At 50.6% G+C, this 22600-nt stretch overlaps 3 pseudogenes; all 3 read left to right on the top strand.

The window, feature by feature from the left end:
* Positions 1-8374: 8374 nt before the first annotated feature.
* Positions 8375-8491, top strand: LOC126214049 (5S ribosomal RNA; annotated as a pseudogene).
* Positions 8492-8558: 67 nt separating this feature from the next.
* Positions 8559-8677, top strand: LOC126214056 (5S ribosomal RNA; annotated as a pseudogene).
* Positions 8678-15666: 6989 nt separating this feature from the next.
* LOC126214018 (5S ribosomal RNA) lies at positions 15667-15786 on the top strand (annotated as a pseudogene).
* The last annotated feature ends 6814 nt before the right edge of the window (positions 15787-22600 follow it).

Genomic DNA, 22600 nt, shown 5'->3' with positions numbered 1-22600 from the left:
ACTAAAAAAAAAATCAATATGTAATCATAAATACACTCCTGGAAATGGAAAAAAGAACACATTGACACCGGTGTGCCAGACCCACCATACTTGCTCCGGACACTGCGAGAGGGCTGTACAAGCAATGATCACACGCACGGCACAGCGGACACACCAGGAACCGCGGTGTTGGCCGTCGAATGGCGCTAGCTGCGCAGCATTTGTGCACCGCCGCCGTCAGTGTCAGCCAGTTTGCCGTGGCATACGGAGCTCCATCGCAGTCTTTAACACTGGTAGCATGCCGCGACAGCGTGGACGTGAACCGTATGTGCAGTTGACGGACTTTGAGCGAGGGCGTATAGTGGGCATGCGGGAGGCCGGGTGGACGTACCGCCGAATTGCTCAACACGTGGGGCGTGAGGTCTCCACAGTACATCGATGTTGTCGCCAGTGGTCGGCGGAAGGTGCACGTGCCCGTCGACCTGGGACCGGACCGCAGCGACGCACGGATGCACGCCAAGACCGTAGGATCCTACGCAGTGCCGTAGGGGACCGCACCGCCACTTCCCAGCAAATTAGGGACACTGTTGCTCCTGGGGTATCGGCGAGGACCATACGCAACCGTCTCCATGAGGCTGGGCTACGGTCCCGCACACCGTTAGGCCGTCTTCCTCTCACGCCCCAACATCGTGCAGCCCGCCTACAGTGGTGTCACGACAGGCGTGAATGGAGGGACGAATGGAGACGTGTCGTCTTCAGCGATGAGAGTCGCTTCTGCCTTGGTGCCAATGATGGTCGTATGCGTGTTTGGCGCCGTGCAGGTGAGCGCCACAATCAGGACTGCATACGACCGAGGCACACAGGGCCAACAACCGGCATCATGGTGTGGGGAGCGATCTCCTACACTGGCCGTACACCACTGGTGACCGTCGAGGGGACACTGAATAGTGCACGGTACATCCAAACCGTCATCGAACCCATCGTTCTACCATTCCTAGACCGGCAAGGGAACTTGCTGTTCCAACAGGACGATGCACGTCCGCATGTATCCCGTGCCACCCAACGTGCTCTAGAAGGTGTAAGTCAACTACCCTGGCCAGCAAGATCTCCGGATCTGTCCCCCATTGAGCATGTTTGGGACTGGATGAAGCGTCGTCTCACGCGGTCTGCACGTCCAGCACGAACGCTGGTCCAACTGAGGCGCCAGGTGGAAATGGCATGGCAAGCCGTTCCACAGGACTACATCCAGCATCTCTACCATCGTCTCCTTGGGAGAATAGCAGCCTGCATTGCTGCGAAAGGTGGATATACACTGTACTAGTGCCGACATTGTGCATGCTCTGTTGCCTGTGTCTATGTGCCTGTGGTTCTGTCAGTGTGATCATGTGATGTATCTGACCCCAGGAATGTGTCAATAAAGTTTCCCCTTCATGGGACAATGAATTCACGGTGTTCTTATTTCAATTTCCAGGAGTGTATATTATTACATCGTCTCCTCTCGTCTCGTTGCGCTGTTATAAGGGCCACGACCCGAGCGGCAGTCGGGAGAAGTCGGGACGGGGATAGGGATAGGAAATGCACTGCAAATGACGCAAACATCTCGTGTGGGGTGAGGCGAGACGAGGAAGCTCACATCGCCAGCAGTGGCGCCCTCCAGCACGACACCGCACAGGCCATTCGCCGGTCGGCCGCGCGCCAGCCGACACCTCGGTGCAGCGCGCTCCGCTCGGCCGTTGGTGTTTGCGTCAGTCGCGTGCTCGCTGAGCCACGTGGCGGATCTTCGCCTCGCGGTTGCTGGTTTTCATCTCAACTATCAGAACTAATGGATTCTGAAGATCGCGAGAATAATATTCAGTGTGAATTTGACCGCAATGTAACCCGTCCGTCTGCTTTAGAAATTCATCATTGGTTAATCAATGATTTAAAGTTAACTGACAGTGATGTACTCGGTTTGCAATTAGATACGTTCTTAAATTCTTTGTTCGTAAAGCTGAGTAATTCCGATCTTTGTCACAGTATCGTGACCGTAAATGATGGTTTGCGGAAATTTAAACATTCTGACGGCAGTGTTAGTAATGTTAACATCACAAATGCAGGCTTTGGTGTTCGTAATGTGCGGGTGTTTAACCTTCCCTTTGAGGTCAAAAACGAGACCATCTCGCGTTGTCTTGGCCCCTACGGCACTGTGTTGTCCGTTATAAAATAAAAGTGGTCGGCTGCGTACCCTTTTCAAGTGGAAAATGGTATTCGTAGCGTTCGCATGATTGTGCGGAAGCATGTTCCGTCATTTTTGTATATGGCCGGTCATCGTGCTTTTATTACATGCAGTGGACAACCACAAACCTGTTCCTACTTTAATGAAACGGACCACTTTAGAGAACATTGTCCGCGCCGTCGGCGTCCGGTACAGTTGCCACTTGGCGATAACGGTGACGCACAGACAACGTGGGCGGCGGTTGCATTAGGTGCACCCCCTTTGCCTGCCCGCCGTGTTGACACCCCTGTTCCCATGGACGTTACGCCTGTCGCCCCTGTTGTGGTCGGTTCGGTCGTGTCGGTCGTGCCTTCGCCTGCTGATGTTGCACGGTCAGACATTCTGTCCGAGTCGACAGAGACGTGTGCAGAACCCGCTCCGGTTGTTGTTTGTAATGTAGTTTCGAGCCCGGTGGTGTCAGACGTTGTCGTGACAGACTTTGTTCGCACGGATGTGTCTTCTGTTACGGAACGTGTTCCATCTGACCCGTCCGACTCAATTCCCGTCGAACGGGTTTTTGTGTCGTCCCAAAAAGTATCTGACACACCGGTGTCGGAACATGTCCGTCTACGTACTGCCCCCGTTTCGTATCCTTCGGAATCGGTTCCCGCTTCTGGAGCTGCTTGCGCTCCGCCTAAGGCGCCTACACATGAAAAACCTAGGTCGCGGCGTGACACTACGTCTCGGCGTCGCGGCTCTGTCGACCGCGCACGTAGTGCAAGCACTTCTGCGTTTTTGACGCAACGGTCTTCCTCTGGCAGGGAGCGTAGCCCGTCTCCACAACGTAAACCCTCTCCGCGTTCGAAGCCTTCACAGCAACAGCCGCAGGCGTCTCAAAAAGCGCAGCGTGTCGTTCCTGACGCTCGGACGGCTGCCCCTTCCGGGCGCCGTCAGCAGCATTCGGTGGCCAGTAGTCAGCCCGCGCGTGCGGACGACCGCCGGCAGGAAGTGGTACGCCATTTGAAAGGTGTGTTACATTCTGGGGAACTGGACAGTGCAATGGACACCGATGTAGTTACCGCGCAAATTCCGGTTCATTCCTCACAAAAGCGAAAAGCCGAGGACCCTCCTGAGCGCCGCGCGCGCCCCTCTTCACAAGATCTCGCGTCGGTCCCTCCCACGCACGACGTACCTAAGTCGGTGGGAACTCCCGGTGCGCCCACGCTCACGGATATTGCGGGTGCGTCTTCGCACACGCAACCGTGTGACTGGGGAGAGGATGTGGAGGAGGCTGACGGTACTTCCACTACCGTCTAGCTTGTTTGTCTCTTTTGTGTATGGTAGCGCACCTTCCATCTGTTGTCGCTACTATAAATCTAAACCGGTTGGCGTCGCGTGCTAAGTACTTGAGCTTCGTGGACTTTTTACGTTTTGTTGCTGCCGACGTAGTCTTTTTACAAGAAGTTGTGTCCGATCTTTTACAATTTGTTCCCGGATATCAGGTGTTGTTTAACTTTGATCCGGAATGTAACTGTGGCACTGCGTTGTTGGTTAGGGCCGGCATTGCTTACACGGACGTTGCTACGATACCTGACGGGCGTGGGGTGGCCTGTACGGTCAACAACATCCGATACGTGAACGTGTACGGACCTTCCGGTGCTGAGGGGAAGCTGCAGCGTCGCGTGTTTTATAGCAGAGATATTTGTCATCTTCTCTCTGGCAACGACCTGCCAATAGTGTTGGGGGGTGAGTTTAATTGTGTGTTGGCTGATAGTGACCAGGAGCCGCGGCCCTATAAATGTCTAGAACTACAAACGCTTGTCACGGAAATGAAATTAGTCGATACCTGGCGTCATTTGTATCCCGACGAACCGGGGTTTACTTATTACTACGTGACAGGTCGGAGCCGGATCGATCGCGTTTATATTTCTGGTGACAAAAAGGGTTGTGTTATCGAGTCTCAGGTGCACCCCGTTCTCTTTTCGGACCACTGTGCCTATGTTTGTCGCTTCCATTCTTTGCAAGCCACAAAACCCCGTGTGCGGACTATGTGGAAGTTTAATGTTTGTCATTTGTCGCATCCTGGTTTTGAACCGGTCGTTTCTCGTGTGTGGCAGCAGGCTGCGCAATATCGTGCCGTATATCCCACTGTTCTATCGTGGTGGGTGGAATACGTGAAGCCAGCGCTCCGTACAGCTATCTGTGAATTCAGTCGCCAGCTTGCTGATTGGGAGAGGTCCACTATGCATTTTTATGAGACTTGTCTCAATGACGCGATCCGCCTACAGCCGAACACTCCGGGTCTCAGGTTGGCGCAGATTCGGCAAATTAAAACCCGTGTTTTGGTTCTGAAGACGCAGTCGTTGAAGGGTAGTGTTGTGCGGAGTCAGGCTCCTGGTTTCTTTGACGACGAAGCGCCCTCCTTGTTCCATCACTTGCGGGAGCGCCGTCGGGCGGCGCGCCGTTACGTCACAGAACTGGAAACAGCTGATGGCGTGCGCGTCCGCACTCAGTCGGAGATTATTGCTGAGGCGCACCGGCACTTTGTCGATCTTTTTAGTGCTAAAGATAGTGACGACGTCGCCGTTTCTGATCTCCTTGCTGCCGTTCCGCGGGTTCTCACAGTCACCGATCGTCTCCACCTTACTGAACCGTTCACTGTCGAGGAAGTGCGTGACGTGCTAACACAGTGTGCGAAGAACAAATCACCCGGCGCTGACGGCTTACCGCCGGAATTCTATCTTCACTTTTGGCATTTGTTTGGTCCTATACTGACAGATGTGTACAATGAAATCTTAAATGGTGTGCCGGTTCCTCCATCTTTTTTGGAAGGCGTCGTGACCCTAGCTCCAAAGACGCCGACCAATCGTAAAATGTGTGATTTACGTCCCCTCACTCTCCTCAACGGTGACTACAAATTGTTCACGAAATGTGTTGCGCTTCGTTTGAAAGTGATCATGGGCAAAGTGATCAGTGAGTACCAATTCTGCGCGGTGCCACACCGCACAATCTACGACGCTGTGTTGACGTATCGCGACGCAATTGCGTATGCGACGACGCACAGACAACCATTGGGTATTTTGTCGGTCGATTTTGCTATGGCGTTCGATAGGGTGGGCCACCAATATCTACGGCGGGTGTTGCAACAATTTGGTTTTGGAGCGACATTTATTAACATGCTCTTTAATTTGTTTACGGCGTCGTCCTCTCGAGTTTGTATTAATGGATGTCTTTCGGAGCCTGTTCCAATACGATGTTCAGTGAAACAAGGATGCCCTTTATCTATGGCGTTATTTGCGATCTCTTTGGACCCATTGTTGCGGAAATTGGCATCTTCTTGTCAAGGTCTGCGTCTTGGCGGTACCAAATACGTGTGCAGTGCATATGCCGATGATCTTGGTTTGTTGGTGTCCTCGGTCTCAGACTTGGACGTTATTCGTGCCATTCTAAGTACATACGAACTTGCATCGGGTGCGAGTATTAATCCTCGTAAAACCGTCTTTCTACCGATTCATGCGGTTTCGCGCGGCTTCTCGCGCCCGTGGTTCACTGTCACTCGTGAGCATAAAATTTTGGGCGTCCGCTTTCGACCTAATCTCTTGCAGACGGCGGCTTCTAATTGGCGTCTTGTTTTGTATGGTTTACGCGCGATGACTCACTTGAGTGCCACTCGCACCTTGGCGCTAACACAGAGGGTCGCGCTGATCAATTCTTTCTTACTCAGCAAGGCCTGGTACCTAGCCCAACTATTTCACGTCCCGACAGAACTAGGACGTGCCATAACGCAAGCGGTCTATTGGTTTCTGTGGCGGGGGGATGTTTTTAAAGTGGCTTATCTCACGTGTACTTTGCCGCGTGACCGAGGTGGGCTTGGCCTGATCCACTTTGTGGCCAAAGCATCTGCACTACTGATTCATCGGACTTGTGTCACGATTGAGAAGAACGCCTCGCATCTCACGACTTTTTTGTTCCGTGTTTATCGTCCCTCCTCTGAGCTGGCTCCGCTCGATCCGACCGGGATCCCATACCGCCTGCGTTATGTTCGGGAATTTTTCGTTCATAAGAGTTATCTCGGTGCTGACGACCTCAATCCTCGAACGCGATCAGCGCGGAGCGTGTATTCCGCTTTGCGGGGGCGGCCTGCTAGCAATAAGATGGAATTGCGTTTTCCTGGATCGGCGTGGCGGACAGTGTGGGCCAACATCCACGCCTCTTACTTGCCGCCGGACGTTAGTAGTTTGTGGTATAAGGTCGTGAATCGAACCTTCCCCACTAACGACAAGATGTGTCGCATTCATTTGCGGCCGTCTGGTTTGTGTGATTATTGCCCATGCGACGACACGCTCGAACACCGATTTTTGTGTCCGCGATCAGCGTCGATTTGGAACATTGCAGTTAAGCTTCTTGCTCTCGTCAATCGCACGAGTCCTACCACTTTTTCCGTGGACGTTGCGCTGATTCCGGATTTTCGACCTTATCCGGCCACGAAACGTGCGGCTACTACGTGGCTTACTGCACATACTGTCTATGCTCTCTTGCATTTGCGGCTGGTGGATGATTTTCACTTTCTTGAATATCTGTCTGCGCAGCATCGTCTTATTCACTCCCGGACTGACTATACTCGGACTTTTGCCAATTTTTTAACAATTGCTCTCACTTATGCATTTGAAAAACTGCTGTGATGACACCATTGTTTTCCCGAACATGTCTTATTTTTTCTTCAAATTTGTTTTGTCTTTCTATGGAACGTAACACGATACTTGGATAAATGACTTAAAAAGAAAATTTCCTACTACGTCACTCATTTGATGCGCAGGACTGTTTTTTTTTTTTTACTGTAACTGAATCTAGGAGTGTAACTTATGCAGCATGTCGACGCAATTTTTCGTCAGAAACCAACGTGAATTGAGCTTTTCTAAATGTTTGTGTGTGAGTGTTTGTGTTTGAGTTTGAGTGTGTGTGTGTGTGTGTGTGTGTGTGTGTGTGTGTGTGTGTGTGTATCTGCCTACGTCTCTGGATATACCAAACTTAATCTGTGTTTATCGGCCGTCGGGACGCTCACGCTAAATTGGCGGTCCATACGTAAATAACGTATTGTTTAGGTACATACATATATGTCTGTATCTATATATCTATATTTTTTCTTTCCACGATGGGTACTTTCGTGGCTTGTTTTCTAGTTCTGTACAAAGCTTTTTATTTTCTTTCCGTTCGATTTAAGTCAATTGGGGCATAAATTGTTCCGTTGTTTTTTGAGATTACCATTGCAAAAAAAAAAAAAAAACAAAAAAAAACAAAAAAAAAGACATGTCGTTCGTCTAGTGCGTCTACGTTTTCTAATCATACGCTCACACTGTCAAGTGATGATGATTGATTGGACGTTTAAGTTTCTTTTTATGAAGTCTTTTCGGCTTTTTCTGGACGATCTTGACAAACTTTTTGTTTGGCATGTGTGTCGGAATTTCTCCGTTTTTTCCCATTTGTGACGTGACGAGATCCTTTACTGCTGTCTGTGCTCGACACTCTTTGGAATTTTCGTCGGTGTGGGATTTCACACCGGTGTCACGAATCATTATTTTGTTTTATGGACACTATGAGTGCTGGCGGGTGTGGGGGCGCCACTGTGGCCAGGCCTCAGGCTAAGTTGACCCCTGCCCTCATTGCCGCCGCCTGCCTGCCACACTCTTTGCCCGACCGTTGGATTAACGATGATTTTTTCCTTTTCCGGTGGATGCATCGTCCTGGTTGCATTTACGGGCGTGGTCATTGTCGGTTGTTACGGCAAGAAGCCGTCTTTTCTTTCTTTCTTTCTCTTTTCTTTCTATTTTTTTTGCGTATCAATGGGAGGGATACTCAGCTCTCGTTTTTCACACATTGGAGGAATATTTCCTTTTGTTCCATGTCCAGGCCGCCACACTGCCTCATTGCCGCTTCTGTTACTCACCGCTGGCGGTGATTATTGGCTGGTGTCCACCGTTTCACTTCGAGGGAGCCGCCAGTACCTTTTATAGCCATAGAAGCTCGCCAAAAAGACGGCAATTCATGGAGAGCGTAAAGGCCGGGCTATAAGGGGAGATGGGAGGCCCGACAAAAAAAAAAAAAAAAAACAAAAAAAATATGATGAATACACCGGTAAAAAAAAAATGATGATGAATACACCGGTTCTCGTCCGATCACCGAAGTTAAGCATCATCGGGCCCGGAAAAAAAAAAAAATGATGAATACACCGGTTCTCGTCCGATCACCGAAGTTAAGCATCATCGGGCCCGGTTAGTACTTGGATGGGTGACCGCCTGGGAAACCCGGGTGCTGTTGGCTGCCATCCTTTTTTTTTGTTATTATGTCGCTACCCCTGCCAGCCCAATTTTCAAACTACCTTTCAAAAAAAAAAAAAAAAAAAATGATGATTACACCGGTTCTCGTCCGATCACCGAAGTTAAGCATCATTGGGCCCGGTTAGTACTTGGATGGGTGACCACCTGGGAAACCCGGGTGCTGTTGGCTCCCTTCCTTTTTTTTTTGTTTTATGTCGCTACCCCTACCAGCCCAATTTTCAAACCACCTTTCTGTTGTGACAAAGATGCTTCCTTAAGCCTTTTAAACTACTGCAATGGTACGAAAATGCAGTAATTAACTCAGTTTGAGGGAGAATGTGCTAACCAAGTTTGCCAGGAAGGCTTTGAAAACGACAAAACGGTACGAATCGGCGGGTGATTTCTGAAATACGTCACCGCCTATTGTTGTGTAGGAGTGTAGAGTTCCAAACTTGATTTGTAATCACGAATCTGTCCCTTAGTCGTCTCGTCTCGTCTCGTCCCGCAGACGTTTGTCGTGCTTGCGCTGTCATATGGACCACGACCCGAGCGGCAGCGAGCGGCAGTCGAGCAACGGGGACAGGGATAGGAATGGTGCGAATGCACTGCAAACTACGCACACACCCGGTGTGGGGCGAGGCGGGGCGAGGCGAGGCGAGGCGAGGCGAGGCGAGGAAGCCCACATCGCTACCAGTGGCGCCCTCCAGCACGACACTGCCACACCCCGCACAGACCATACGCCGGTCGGCCGCGCGCCAGCCCCCCGCTGGACACCAGGGACGAGATGCGCCTTCCGCGTGTGTCGAAGGTTGCACGCGCCCAGCCACACCTCGGTGCGGCGCGCTCCGCTCGGCCGTTGGTGTTTGTCAGTCGCGTGCTCGCTGTGCCACGTGGCGGATCTTCGCCTCGCGGTTGCTGGTTTTCATCACAACTGTGAGTAGACATGGACTCTGAAGATCGCGAGAATAATGTTCAATGTGAATTTGACCGTACTGTGTCCCGACCGTCAGCTTTAGAAATTCATCATTGGTTAATCAATGACTTAAAGTTAACCGACAGTGACGTACTTGGCTTGCAGTTAGACACGTTCCTCAACTCTCTCTTCGTGAAACTCAGTAATTCGGACCTATGTGACAGTATAGTAACCGTTAATGATGGTGTGCGAAAATTTAAGCATTCTGACGGCAGTGTTAGTAATGTTCACCTTACAAATGCAGGTTTCGGTGTTCGTAATGTGCGGGTGTTTAATCTTCCTTTCGAGGTCAAAAACGCGACCATTTCACGTTGTCTTGGCCCCTACGGTACTGTGTTGTCGGTAGTTAAAGAAAAGTGGTCGGCTGCGTACCCTTTTCAAGTCGAAAACGGTATCCGTAGCGTTAGAATGATTGTGCGGAAGCATGTTCCGTCCTTTTTGTATATGGCCGGTCATCGCGCCTTCATTACCTACAGTGGACAACCACAAACATGTTCATATTGTAACGCTACGGACCACTTTAGACAACATTGTCCGCGCCGTCGGCGTCCGGTACAGTTGCCACTTGGCGATGACGGTGACGTACAGACAACGTGGGCGGCGGTTGCATTAGGTGCACCCCCTTCGCCTGCCCGCCGTGTTGACACCCCTGTTCCCATGGACGTTACGCCTGTCGCCCCTGTTGTGGTCGGTTCGGTCGTGTCGGTCGTGCCTTCGCCTGCTGATGTTGCTCTTGGTTCACGGTCAGACATTCTGTCCGAGTCGACAGAGACGTGTGCAGAACCCGCTCCGGTTGTTGTTTGTGATGTAGTTTCGAGCCCGGTAGTCTCAGACGTTGTCGTGACGGACTTTGTTCGCACGGATGTGTCTTCTGTTGCGGAACGTGTTCCATCTGACCCGTCCGACTCAATTCCCGTCGAACGGGTTTTTGTGTCGTCCCAAAAAGTATCTGAGACACCGGTGTCGGAACCTGTCCGTCTACGTACTGCCCCCGTTTCGTATCCTTCGGAATCGGTTCCCGCTTCTGGAGCTGCTTGCGCTCCGCCTAAGGCGCCTACACGTGAAAAACCTAGGTCGCGGCGTGACACTACGTCTCGGCGTCGCGGCTCTGTCGACCGCGCACGTAGTGCAAGCACTTCTGCGGTTTTGACGCAACGGTCTTCCTCTGGCAGGGACCGTAGCCCGTCTCCACAACGTAAACCCTCTCCGCGTTCGAAGCCTTCACAGCAACAGCCGCAGGCGTCTCAAAAAGCGCAGCGTGTCGTTCCTGACGCTCGGACGGCTGCCCCTTCCGGGCGCCGTCAGCAGCATTCGGTGGCCAGTAGTCAGCCCGCGCGTGCGGACGACCGCCGGCAGGAAGTGGTACGCCATTTGAAAGGTGTGTTACAATCTGGGGAACTGGACAGTGCAATGGACACCGATGTAGTTACCGCGCCAATTCCGGTTCACTCCTCACAAAAGCGAAAAGCCGAGGACCCTCCTGAGCGCCGCGCGCGCCCCTCTTCACAAGATCTCGCGTCGGTCCCTCCCACGCACGACGTACCTCTGTCGGTGGGAACTCCCGGTGCGCCCACGCTCACGGATGTTGCGGGTGCGTCTCCGCACACGCAACCGTGTGACTGGGCAGAGGATGTGGAGGAGGCTGACGGTACTTTCACTACCGTCTAGCTTGTTTGTTTGTCTCTTTTGTGTATGGTAGCGCACCTTCCATCTGTTGTCGCTACTATAAATTTAAACCGGTTGGCGTCGCGTGCTAAGTACTTGAGCTTGGTGGACTTTTTACGTTTTGTTGCTGCCGACGTAGTCTTTTTACAAGAAGTTGTGTCCGATCTTTTACAATTTGTTCCCGGCTATCAGGTGCTGCTTAATTTTGATCCGGAATGTAACTGTGGTACTGCGTTGTTGGTTAGGGCCGGCATTGCTTACACGGACGTTGCTACGATACCTAACGGGCGTGGGGTGGCCTGTACGGTCAACAACATCCGTTACGTGAACGTGTACGCACCTTCCGGTGCTGAGGGGAAGCTGCAGCGTCGCGTGTTTTAAAGCAGAGATATTTGTCATCTTCTTTCTGGTAACCACCTGCCCATCGTGTTGGGTGGTGATTTTAATTGTGTGTTGGCTGCTAGCGACCAGGAGCCACAGCCCTACAAATGTCTAGAACTACAAACGCTTGTCACGGAACTGAAATTGGTCGATACCTGGCGTCATTTGTATCCCGACGAACCGGGGTTTACTTATTACTACGTGACAGGTCGGAGCCGGATCGATCGCATTTACATTTCTGGTGACAAAAAGGGTTGTGTTCTCGAGTCTCAGGTACACCCCGTTCTTTTTTCGGACCATTGTGCCTATGTTTGTCGCTTCCATTCTTTGCAAGCCACAAAACCCCGTATGCGGCCTATGTGGAAGTTTAATGTTTGTCATTTGTCGCATCCTGGTTTTGAACCGGTCGTTTCTCGTGTGTGGCAGCAGGCTGCGCAATATCGTGCCGTATATCCCACGTTTCTATCGTGGTGGGTGGAATACGTGAAGCCAGCGCTCCGTAAAGCAATCTGTGAATTCAGTCGCCAGCTTGCTGATTGGGAGAGGTCCACTATGCATTTTTATGAGACTTGTCTCAATGACGCGATCCGCCTACAGCCGAACACTCCGGGTCTCAGGTTGGCGCAGATTCGGCAAATTAAAACCCGTCTTTTGGCTCTGAAGACGCAGTCGTTGAAGGGTAGTGTTGTGCGGAGTCAGGCTCCTGGTTTCTTTGACGACGAAGCGCCCTCCTTGTTCCATCACTTGCGGGAGCGCCGTCGGGCGGCGCGCCGTTACGTCACAGAACTGGAAACAGCTGATGGCGTGCGCGTCCGCACTCAGTCGGAGATTGTTGCTGAGGCGCACCGGCACTTTGTCGATCTTTTTAGTGCTAAAGATAGTGACGACGTCGCCGTTTCTGATCTCCTTGCTGACGTTCCGCGGGTTCTCACAGTCACCGATCGTCTCCACCTTACTGAACCGTTCACTGTCGAGGAAGTGCGTGACGTGCTAACACAGTGTGCGAAGAACAAATCACCCGGCGCTGACGGCTTACCGCCGGAATTCTATCTTTACTTTTGGCATTTGTTTGGTCCTATACTGACAGATGTGTACAATGAAATCTTAAGTGGTGTGCCGGTTCCTCCATCTTTTTTGGAAGGCGTCGTGACCCTAGCTCCAAAGACGCCGACCAATCGTAAAATGTGTGATTTACGTCCCCTCACTCTCCTCAACGGTGACTACAAATTGTTCACGAAATGTGTTGCGCTTCGTTTGAAAGTGATCATGGGCAAAGTGATCAGTGAGTACCAATTCTGCGCGGTGCCACACCGCACAATCTACGACGCTGTGTTGACGTATCGCGACGCAATTGCGTATGCGACGACGCACAGACAACCATTGGGTATTTTGTCGGTCGATTTTGCTATGGCGTTCGATAGGGTGGGCCACCAATATCTACGGCGGGTGTTGCAACAATTTGGTTTTGGAGCGACATTTATTAACATGCTCTTTAATTTGTTTACGGCGTCGTCCTCTCGAGTTTGTATTAATGGATGTCTTTCGGAGCCTGTTCCAATACGATGTTCAGTGAAACAAGGATGCCCTTTATCTATGGCGTTATTTGCGATCTCTTTGGACCCATTGTTGCGGAAATTGGCATCTTCTTGTCAAGGTCTGCGTCTTGGCGGTACCAAATACGTGTGCAGCGCATATGCCGATGATCTTGGTTTGTTGGTGTCCTCGGTCTCAGACTTAGACGATATTCGTGCCATTCTAAGTACATACGAACTTGCATCGGGCGCGAGTATTAATCCTCGTAAAACCGTCTTTCTCCCGATTCATGCGGTTTCGCGCGGCTTCTCGCGCCCGTGGTTCACTGTCACTCGTGAGCATAAAATTTTGGGCGTCCGCTTTCGACCTAATCTCTTGCAGACGGCGGCTTCTAATTGGCGTCTTGTTTTGTATGGTTTACGCGCGATGACTCACTTGAGTGCCACTCGCACCTTGGCGCTAACACAGAGGGTCGCGCTGATCAATTCTTTCTTACTCAGCAAGGCCTGGTACCTAGCCCAACTATTTCACGTCCCGACAGAACTAGGACGTGCCATAACGCAAGCGGTCTATTGGTTTCTGTGGCGGGGGGATGTTTTTAAAGTGGCTTATCTCACGTGTACTTTGCCGCGTGACCGAGGTGGGCTTGGCCTGATCCACTTTGTGGCCAAAGCATCTGCACTACTGATTCATCGGACTTGTGTCACGATTGAGAAGAACGCCTCGCATCTCACGACTCTTTTGTTCCGTGTTTATCGTCCCTCCTCTGAGCTGGCTCCGCTCGATCCGACCGGGATCCCATACCGCCTGCGTTATGTTCGGGAATTTTTCGTTCATAAGAGTTATCTCGGTGCTGACGACCTCAATCCTCGGACGAGATCAGCGCGGGGCGTGTATTCCGCTTTGCGGGGGCGGCCTGCTAGCAATAAGATGGAATTGCGTTTTCCTGGATCGGCGTGGCGGACAGTGTGGGCCAACATCCACGCCTCTTACTTGCCGCCGGACGTTAGTAGTTTGTGGTATAAGGTCGTGAATCGAACCTTCCCCACTAACGACAAGATGTGTCGCATACATTTGCGGCCGTCTGGTTTGTGTGACTATTGTCCATGCGACGACACGCTCGAACACCGATTTTTGTGTCCGCGATCAGCGTCGATTTGGAACATTGCAGTTAAGCTTCTTGCCCTCGTCAATCGCACGAGTCCTACCACTTTTTCCGTGGACGTTGCGCTGATTCCGGATTTTCGACCTTATCCGGCCACGAAACGTGCGGCTACTACGTGGCTTACTGCACATACTGTCTATGCTCTCTTGCATTTGCGGCTGGTGGATGATTTTCACTTTCTTGAATATCTGTCTGCGCAGCATCGTCTTATTCACTCCCGGACTGACTATACTCGGACTTTTGCCAATTTTTTAACAATTGCTCTCACTTATGCTTTTGAAAAACTGCTGTGATGACAACATTGTTTTCTCGAACATGTCTTATTTTTTCTTCAAATTTGTTTTGTCTTTCTATGGAACGTAACACGATACTTGGATAAATGACTTTAAAAAAAAAATTCCTACTACGTCACTAATTTGATGCGCAGGACTGGTTTTTTTACTGTAACTGAATCTAGGAGTGTAACTTATGCAGCATGTCGACGCAATTTTTCGTCAGAAACCAACGTGAATTGAGCTTTTCTAAATGTTTGTTTGTGTGTGAGTGTTTGTGTTTGAGTTTGAGTGTGTGTGTGTGTGTGTGTGTGTGTGTGTATCTGCCTACGTCTCTGGATATACCAAAATTAATCTGTGTTTATCGGCCGTCGGGACGCTCACGCTAAATTGGCGGCCCATACGTAAATAACGTATTGTTTAGGTACATACATATATGTCTGTATCTATATATCTATATTTTTTCTTTCCACGATGGGTACTTTCGTGGCTTGTTTTCTAGTTCTGTACAAAGCTTTTTATTTTCTTTCCGTTCGATTCAAGTCAATTGGGGCATAAATTGTTCCGTTGTTTTTTTTCGAGATTACCATTGCAAAACAAAAAAAAAAAAAAAAAACAAAAAAAAAAACCTGTCGTTCGTCTAGTGCGTCTACGTTTTCTAATCATTCGCTCACACTGTCAAGTGATGATGATTGATTGGACGTTTACGTTTCTTTTTATGACGTCTTTTCGGCTTTTTCTGGACGATCTTGACAAACTCTTTGTTTGGCATGTGTGTCGGAATTTCTCCGTTTTTTTTTTCCATTTGTGCCGTGACGAGATTCTTTACTGCTGTCTGTGCTCGACACTCTTTGGAATTTTCGTCGGTGTGGGATTTCACACCGGTGTCACGACTCATTATTTTGTTTTATGGACACTGGGTGCTGGCGGGTGTGGGGGCGCCACTGTGGCCAGGCCTCAGGCTGAGTTGACCCCTGCCCTCATTGCCGCCGCCTGCCTGCCACACTCTTTGCCCGACCGTTTGCTTAACGATGATTTTTTCCTTTTCCGGTGGATGCATCGTCCTGGTTGCATTTACGGGCGACGTCATTGTCGGTTGTTACGGCAAGAAGCCGTCTTTTCTTTCTTTCTTTCTCTTTTCCTTTTATTTTTTTTTGAAAAAAAAAGAAAAAAAAATGATGAATACACCGGTAAACAAAAAAAAAAAGGATGAATACACCGGTTCTCGTCCGATCACCGAAGTTAAGCATCATTGGGCCCGGTTAGTACTTGGATGGGTGACCGCCTGGGAAACCCGGGTGCTGTTGGCTTCCTTCCTTTTTTTTTGTTTTTGTTTTTTTTTGTTTTATGTCGCTACCCCTACCAGCCCAATTTTCAAACCACCTTTCTGTTGTGACAAAGATGCTTCCTTAAGCCTTTTAAACTACTGCAATGGTACGAAAATGCAGTAATTAACTCAGTTTGAGGGAGAATGTGCTAACCAAGTTTGCCAGGAAGGCTTTGAAAACGACAAAACGGTACGAATCGGCAGGTGATTTCTGAAATACGTCACCGCCTTTTGTTGTGTAGGAGTGTAGAGTTCCAAACTTGATTTGTAATCACGAATCTGTCCCTTAGTCGTCTCGTCTCGTCTCGTCCCGCAGACGTTTGTCGTGCTTGCGCTGTCATATGGACCACGACCCGAGCGGCAGCGAGCGGCAGTCGAGCAAAGTCGGGACGGGGACAGGGATAGGAATGGTGTGAATGCACTGCAAACTACGCACACACCCGGTGTGTGAGGCGAGGCGAGGCGAGGCGAGGAAGCCCACATCGCTACCAGTGGCGCCCTCCAGCACGACACTGCCACACCCCGCACCGGCCGTCCGCTGCACACCAGGGACAAGATGCGTCCTCCGCTAGTGTCGAAGGCTGCACGCGCCCAGCAACACCTCGGTGCCTGGCGTGCTGTGTTTACCTTGTGCGACTTAGCCGGCGGCGCCTCGCGTGTCGTCTGCTTCTTCTGCCTCGTGGTTTATCTTCATTCCTGACTGTAAGTAATGGACATGATTTACGATGATAGTGAAGAAAGACAGAACAACGTACAGTGTGAATTTGATCGTTCCGTTGATAAACCTTCGGCCTTTGAGATTCACCGTTGGATATTAGAGGATTTGATGTTAAGGCATGATGACGTTCTTGGTATTCAATTTGATACGTTCCTTAATTCGGTGTTGTTAAAATTGAGATCTCCTGACATGTGTGACTCTGTTATGTCTGTCAATGACGGTGTGCGGAAATTTCGACATCTTGACGGTAAAATTAGTCATGTGACTGTGTCGCACGCCGGCTTTGGCGTTAGGCAAATTCGCATCTTTAACTTGCCCTTTGAAATCCGTAATGAAACCATTTCCCGTTATTTGCGGCCATACGGTACCGTTTTGTCAGTAGTTAAGGAAAAGTGGTCCTCCGCGTATTTGTTTCAAGTCGAAAACGGTGTGCGGAGTGTGAAAATGGTTGTCAGACAACACATTCCGTCCTTTATTTTGGTTAACGGCCACCGTGCGTTTGTGACTTATAGTGGACAGCCTCAAACTTGTTCATTTTGCAGTGGCGTCGGTCATTACCGGCAGGACTGTCCTAAACGTAAACGGCCTGCTCAATTACCGATTGACGACGGGTTGCGCGGGGCAAGCTTTGCCTCTGTCGCCGCTACGGTCTTAGGTACAGCCCCCCCCCCCCGCCCCCGCGCGCCGCGTGGCCGATGCTAATCTAGCTAACGCCGCGGTTGCCATGGACGTGTCCACTCCCGATTGTGACCTTGTTTCTGTGTGTGACGTTTCCGCGCCTGCTACGGCTACCGTGCAGGCTGACGAACATTTGTCTCTACCGGGTGTTTCACATGAGTCTGTGTCCGACCCCGCGCCCACGTCGGCGACTGATTTAGTGTCGGAACCTGTTTCGCAGTCTGTTACGGTACCGGAAGTTTCTGATACGTTGCCTGTCTCAGTTGACGTGGCTGCCAGTGCTTCTGTTCGCTCTGCTGCCGTGGAGTCGCAGGACTTTTTTGCGACTCCGAAACCGCGGCGTGATGAATCTTCGTCTCGCAGTTCTAGCAGGCAACGAGCTCGTAGTGTCGGTCGGTCGCCTTCCTCTGACAGGGGGTTTACCCGACAGGACCGCAGTCCGTCTCCAGTTGACCGTTCGCCCGCCGGTTCCCGGCAGTCGCGAGTTGGTCGGCCAGATTCCCAACAGCGTGTCGCGCGTCGGGACCTAGACCGCGAGCGGCGGCCGTCTCAGGCTTCCGGCTCCGGGCGTCAGACACAGCACTCGCAACACCAACAGCGTGCCGCTTCTCGTCATCCGTTACCTGACGATCTCACCGTTGCCGATCAGATGCGTGATGTCGCTGTGCGACATTTACGCACCGTTTTAAGTCAGCAGCCCACTGGTGACGGATCGGTTGTGACGGCCGACACGGCTTCGGCTGTGGCGCCGTCGCAATTGCCGACGAAACGGAAGGCTGAAGACACTCACCTGCGTCGTGTCTGTCCTTCTGCCCCCGAGCGAGTGCCGGCTTCTTCTCCCGATGTGGAGATGGCCGTCGCTGCTCCTCCGTCGGTAGCTTCCGGTGGCGCAGATTCTGGAACCGCGTCCACCCCCACTCCCGTGTACCCCACTGAGTGGGCGGAGGATGTGGAAGGTGGTGAGAGTTAGTGACTTTTTTGGTGTCCCCAAATCCAGTTGGCGGGACTTACTCCCGTCTTTTAGCGCACATTTTATCGTTTTTGGTGGCTGCCATTTCGTTCATGTTGCTGTCCGTTTTTAACGAAAGGAGTTTTTAGTGCTTGTGTATTTTAATTGTGTGTGGAGCCTGAGCGTTGTTCGTGGCATACTTTACCTGCCAATTTTATCCTCTGTTGCTCCCTCACACAGATGCCGGGGATTCCTCCCGTTTTTTTTTTAGGGAACGTTTTATCCCCTTTGGTGGCTGCAATCCCGTCCGTGTCTGCTGTCAGTTTTTACATGAGGAGTTTTTGTGCTTGTATCTTTTAATTGTGTATGGAGCCTGAGCGTTGTACGTGGAATGTTTTAACTCTCAATGTTAATAAGTTGAGTAATCCGCGGAAATTGTCAGCGTTGCTCGCTTTTTTACATGTCTCCCAGTCATGTGGCATTTTTACAGGAAGTCACGCGCCAGGCTCTGTTGTTTTTACTTGACAATTCTGATTTTACTGTCGTTGACAATATCATGTCCGACGAACAGACTGGAACTGCTATCTTAATCCGTCCTGAATTTGATGTTAGTAATATTGAAGTATTGCCGAATGGCCGCGCTATAGCATGTACCGTTAATGGTCTTGCCTTTGTTAATGTATACGCGCATGCCGGTGACAAGCCGGCGCGGAATAAATTTTATGGTCAGGATCTCTGTCCCCTTCTCCATCACAATCATGCTGACTTAGTGATCGGTGGTGATTTTAATGCTGTGATTGATGGCCGTGATCAGGCCCCACGTCCTAACTGGTGCCAGGAATTGCGGACATTGGTCGACAGCTTTCGGCTCCGGGACACGTGGCGTGTGCTGCATCCGGACACAACGCATTTCACCCACTTTTACGCCACCGGTCACAGTCGATTAGACAGGATCTATGTGTCTTCGCCGCTCGCCGCCCACGTCCAGAAGGCGGACGTGTTGCCGGTTATTTTTTCAGACCATTGCGGTTATATGTGTCAGCTCCTCTTGCCGCGTGCGCGCCCTACTCGGCGCCACACTATTTGGAAATTTAATTGTAGTCTTTTAGACGATGCCGATCTTACGTCTCGATTTACTGCGTTGTGGCGCAAGCTCTTGCGTGGTAAAGGCGATGGCGGCAGTACTATCGGATGGTGGGTGGCGGTCGCCAAGCCGGCTATTCGGCGTTTTTTAATCGATTTTAGCCGCGATGCGGCGCATTGGCGTCGGTCGACGGCACGTTTTTACCAAGATTGTTTAAAGGACCTCGCTCAGAGAGTCACGACGTCACCTGAGTTGCTTCCTATTCTTAATCAATTCAAAGCCAAGCTCCTCGATGACCTTCGTCGGAAGGGCGTTGGGACTATTGCGCGGAGCCAACCGATGGGTGACGTGGAAGGGGAACCTCTCTCTCTTTACCACCTGAGCAGGGAGCGCCGGCGGCGCGAGCGGTTGGCTATTCGTAAGTGGGTCCAGCGGGATGGCACGTCCACTTCCGATGGTGCAGCCATTGAGCGGGAAGTTCACGAGCATTTTGCGACGCTTTTCCGACAGGTGGACGTCGACGCCGCGGCGCTGCGCGATTTTTTGCATAGGGTCCCACGTGTGTTAACGCGACAGGATAGAGCCGCTTTAAATGAACCTTTTACCCTTGATGACCTAGATACAGCTGTGAAACGGAGTCCTCGGGGCAGGTCCCCTGGACTGGACGGGATTCCCGCAGAGTTTTATTTAAAATTTTTCAGTCTTTTAAGTGATGTTTTAATTGCCATCATGAACGAGGTCCATAACGGCGTTGCTATTCCTGCGGAATTCTCCGAGGGGCGCATTGCACTCGTTCCGAAATCGACCGCAACACCCAATCTCGACAATGTTCGTCCCATAACCTTGCTGAACGCCGACTATAAAATTATAGCACGGTGTATCACACACAGGTTGACGAACATTCTGCCGAAGGTGGTGAGTGCCCATCAGACTTGCGCTGTCAGGGACCGTAACATTTTCGATGCTGTTCTGGCGTACCGGGATTGTATCGGATTTGTTAAAAGTCACCGGCTCCGGACGGCTGCGATAATGCTGGTCGACTTTAAAAACGCTTTCGATCGGGTGAGTCACACCTATCTGCGGCAGGTCTTGGTCGGTTTTGGATTTGGCGCTAAAACGACGACGATGGTGCACAATATTTTGAGGAATGCCACGTCACGGGTTGTAATCAACGGAATTCCCGGTCGTGTCATCCCTATTAGTCGTTCCGTTCGTCAGGGCTGCCCCTTTTCTATGTCGCTCTTCGCTTTGGCGTTGGATCCGCTCCTCCGCTGTATCGCCCAGGAATGCCGGGGCATTCGCATTGGTGACGATCAGCTGGTCTGTAGAGCGTATGCCGACGACCTCGGCGTGTTCCTCGATCAGCCTGAGGACATTGACAGGTTGCATGGTGTTCTGCAGCGATTTGAGAGGGCAACGGGGGCTATCGTCAATCCTCGGAAGACTGTTTTGCTCCCTCTTACACCTCGCCTGCGTACTGTTCGCGGCGACTGGTTTTGTGTAAAGCAACGACAGACTGTTCTCGGTGTCATTCTGACTGACAATACACAGCGCATGGAAGCTCTTAATTGGCGGTCCACGCTGTATAAGGTTCGGGCCGTTGCGAAACTGTACTCCTCTCGGAATTTGGCGCTTCGTCAACGGGTGGCTCTTATCAACACCCAGATATTGGCCAAAGCGTGGTATCTGGCACAGGTCCTGCCTGTGCCGAAACAACTGGAACGGGCCATTCAACAGGCGGTCTATTGGTTGCTGTGGAAGGGTGACATTTTTAAGGTCTCCCTGGCGACCTGCACCTTGAGTTTGACGGAGGGGGGGCTGGGTTTCGTTGATTTTCGCAACAAATGTGCGGCGCTCTTCGTGAAGCGGACTACCGTAGTGCTTGACAAGGGGCCGTGCAGTCCGACGGCTGCCTTGTTCCGTGAATATCGCCCACCATCGGTGATTGCTCCGGTATCGGTCAGTCATATTCCGTACACGTTGAACTTCGTACGCCGGTATTATGTTTATTATAGCTATCTGGTGCTCGGTGATGTCCCTGCGTGCAATGTCGGTGACATTGTGCGCGCTCTCCGGGGATCGCCAAGCAGGAATAAATGGGAGTATCGGCTACCTCAGTATGACTGGAAGATGGTGTGGCGGAACCTTGCCGCCGCCGTTATTCCGGCCAACGTTCACGCAACTTGGTATAAAGTGGTCAACCGCACATTTCCGACTAATGCTAAGCTGCACTCAATCGATCTGATTGCTTCGGGTGTCTGTGATTCGTGTCCTGAGGAGGACACCATCGAACACCGATTCGAATGTCGGAAATTCCGTGTTGTTTGGGATGTTGCGTGTGACATGGTGCGTCTAATCAACAGAGTGGACAGGCGGCAGGTGACAGCCTTGGACGCCCTCGTGCCTCAGTGCGCAGCTTATCCGGCCACCAAACGGAATGCCACTCTTTGGATTTTGGGACACACTGTTTTTTGTATTTTCACCCTGAAGATGACTGATGCCGCCGACTTTCTGTCTTACCTGTGGGCGGAACATCGTCTGACTCTCGGTCGAACGGCTTATTCCTCGATTTTCGCCAATTTTTTGCATGTTGCCTTGGCCCATGCATTCACTAAATTGTCACTTACCTGCTGAGACTATATACCCAATCTTGACATTTTTACTTTTCCTATCTGGCAATAATGCTGATATTCCTGTTGAAGTGTTATGACGACCCCTTGCTTACCAACGGACTTCCTTTCTTGGATAATGATTTATGGCATGGTACAGTTGTGTTTCTATGGACCGTACATTAACGAACACGTGTAAAAAAAAAAAAAAAAAAAAAAGGTGCTGTTGGCTCTCCCTTCTTTTTTTTCCTTTTTATGTCGCTACTCCTGCCAGCCCTCTCGCCATACTACCCTTCTGTTAAAAAAAAATAAAAAATAAAAAAAGGAAAAAAACAAAAAAAGCAAAAAACAAAAAAATGAAAAAATAAATAAATAAAAAATAAATTAAAAAAAAGAAAAAAAGGTGCTGTGGGCTCCCCTTCCTTTTTTTTCCTTTTTATGTCGCTACTCCTGCCAGCCCTCTTGCCATACTACCCTTCTGTTGTGACAAAGACGTTTCCTTAAGCATTTTAAACTACTGTAATGGTGCGAAAACAAAAATAAAATAAAATAAAATAAATATGAGCCAATAAAAATGGTACTTTTGGCTCCCCTGCATTTTTGCTTTTTAAGTCGCTATCCTGCCAGCAGTCGTTTCATACTACCTTTCTGTCATGACAAAGATGCTTTCTTAAGCATTTTAAACTAATGCAACGGTACGATAATGCGGTAATTAACTCAGTTTGAGGGAGAATGTGCTAACGAAGTTTGCCGGGAAGT

This window comes from Schistocerca nitens, chromosome 11 (genome assembly GCF_023898315.1).
Source record: "Schistocerca nitens isolate TAMUIC-IGC-003100 chromosome 11, iqSchNite1.1, whole genome shotgun sequence".
NCBI classification, from domain to species: Eukaryota; Metazoa; Arthropoda; class Insecta; order Orthoptera; family Acrididae; genus Schistocerca; species Schistocerca nitens.
Note: the sequence above shows the minus strand (reverse complement) of the source record. Positions and strands in the feature narration are given on the sequence as shown.